The sequence below is a fragment of the Prionailurus bengalensis genome, chromosome A1, assembly GCF_016509475.1.
Source record: "Prionailurus bengalensis isolate Pbe53 chromosome A1, Fcat_Pben_1.1_paternal_pri, whole genome shotgun sequence".
In the NCBI taxonomy this organism is placed as follows: Eukaryota; Metazoa; Chordata; class Mammalia; order Carnivora; family Felidae; genus Prionailurus; species Prionailurus bengalensis.
The window spans coordinates 63,316,749-63,319,255 of record NC_057343.1 but is presented as its reverse complement, the minus strand read 5'-3'; the positions used below and the strand labels follow the sequence as shown (position 1 = coordinate 63,319,255).

The 2,507-nt window shown below is 41.0% G+C and overlaps 1 pseudogene; it reads left to right on the top strand.

Moving 5' to 3' along the window:
* The first annotated feature begins 1,420 nt into the window (after positions 1-1,420).
* On the top strand, positions 1,421-1,946 carry LOC122478802 (annotated as a pseudogene).
* Positions 1,947-2,507: the final 561 nt, after the last annotated feature.

Below are 2,507 nucleotides of genomic sequence, written 5' to 3'. Positions count from 1 at the left end.
TTACTACTTCAGTCCAGTAACCTCAAGCTGGTTTAGCACAATCCCAGCCCTCTAATGTACAGAGAATATATATTACTCCATAAAGCATGCTAGAGATCTTGAGGGCACATACACACTAGGTTGGCCACAAAAGGCATCCAACAATGCTTATGCACATCCCATCTCCTGGATACAAGTGAGAAGGCCCCATATGGTCCCGAACAGATATCCTGAGTGCTTAAGGTGGCCTCATGCAAATGAATATATTTTCTAAGCCCCATACTACACCTGAAACCCATTTTTACCATACTGTTAACTATCTAGAATTTAAATAACACCTAAAAAAGAGAAATTCATAACATGATCTATAGCATCCTTCTTTGTCTAGCCCTTACCAGTCTCTTCAGTCTCCTCTAATACCATGAGCCCTCTTACTGTCTTCTGAAGTCACTACTGAACCTAAACCAGTTTCTCATACTTGCCAAGCCCTGTCCTGCCACTGGAGTTGGGCAGGCTATTGGTACAGTTTGAAATACCCTTCTTTTCTTTCTCCACCTCAGTTAACCCTCACTGCTCCTTCTCAGCTGCAGCCATTACTCTCCTCTCCTTGACAGGGTAAAATAATTCACTATATAACACTTTAATAGCACTATATTCTTAGGTGCAAGATTTATCGTAAGCATTCCATAAAAGTTAATGAAACCAGAATTAGTAAATACTTTAATAAATTATTTTTGTAGAGTCTGTGGTCTAAATTTGCAATCGTTTATGGGTCGCCCCCCCCAACTATTGCTGATCTGCCAAGAATGAACCTTTCATTTTTTTTTTTACTCTAACAAACTTCATGACTCAAATTTCTTCCCTAGACAGTTTTGTATTTCCTGCTAAATCTGATGTTAAATTCTGAAATGTCAAATATGGTTAAGTTCCTTCCCTGCTCAAAATCCTTCATTTGTTCTTCATATGCGTAAGGAATAGATACAAGTGTCTTAGTATGATAAGGTTCTTGCTAGTCTGAACTCTATCTTTCCCGTATTTACCAACTTACACTATCTCCAACAAAGTACCTTCAGAATTACCTGAATCAACATATCTGCTTTACCTGATATATACTTCAAGCTCCCATGGGTTAAAGCATATGTACAATAAAAGCTGAAAATCCACTGGACTTGATACAGGCCAGAATTAAAGAGCTAAACAGTCTGGGCAGACATAATTTCCCTTCACGTCTCAGGTAGAATTTCCCTCCTAGATACATGTTTGACCACCCCACATTTGCTTCTCTATGTATTTTCTCTTAATATCTGTTCTCGTTTTTAAGTAATGTGGTTTTACTGGAAAACATGTTGTAAGTAAGTGCTATTGGTTGTAGTATGCATCGTTATAGTACCTTAGAAACCAGTCAGAAAAAAAAGAGTGCCACAGCCACATTATGCTGAACATGGTCAAGAACTTGCTGTTTCAGACTGTTGGCAAGGAAGAAGTCTCCTATGAAGATGCAACCTGTGAAGGCAGGCGGTTTGCCACAGTGGAACTGAGAGATAAGCCTGTGGATGAGGCTCTACGGAAAGCATTGCCCAAAGCCATGAAGTACATGGGAGGCCCCCAGGACAAGGGAATCGGGATGGGGATGACAGTTCCTATCTCCTTTGTTGTATTTCTCAGTGAGGATGGTTCCCTACAGAAGAAATTTAAGAAGTCTGGTTCTGGATTCCAAACCACTTTCAGAGCCACCTGCCAGTTTGCATCGATGAAAGCATTAAGATGGAGAGGGAACACATCTATTCCCTGCAGTTTGGTGGCTACACCGAGCAAGCAGACTGCACAGCTCACGCCGCCCAGCTACGGACCACCTTGGAGGGCACAGCCAGAGTGACATCTACTTTTGCACTGGGTAGGACTCTCCCACGAAGCCATATGGGCATCACAATGAGGTCTGGCTGGTGAAAGCACGAATAATTCACTGACCCAGAACTTCCTGGATGTGTGCTTCTGTGTCCACTTCCTCGGGGGAGGAGGAGGAAGCAAAGTTTGCAACTATATCTCCAGCTTAACCAAGTCTTCTTCAAAGCTGGTTAGAGTTAGTTGTCTGAAATGAGCATAGTCCATCTATGCTCTCCTTCTTGTGGTGGGTAATACAGCCAAGATAGGCAGCATCCCTCTGACCAGAAAAAATCCAGCAACATTTTTCCAGCTAGCTGGTTCGCTAAAAATGGATGTTTTAAAAATTACTGAACGTGTATTTTTGTCATTGAGGGAAAAATGTGGTTTGTGCATGATCTTTCATCTGTGATTCTTATAAGGCCTTTGTCTAAAAACAAACAAGATCTTTGACTTAAAAAGAAAAAAGAATTGGGTATTTTCCTTATAGGGACAACTGGATATGATGGAGTAGTTCAAAGCACTTCTGCAATATTTAACTCAGTGTTATATGCAACACTGTTAAGACCTAAAGGAAGATTATAAAGGTGATTATACACAAAATACTGTCCTCAAGAAGCTTCGTGTCTCCTGAGGTTCCAGAAGAA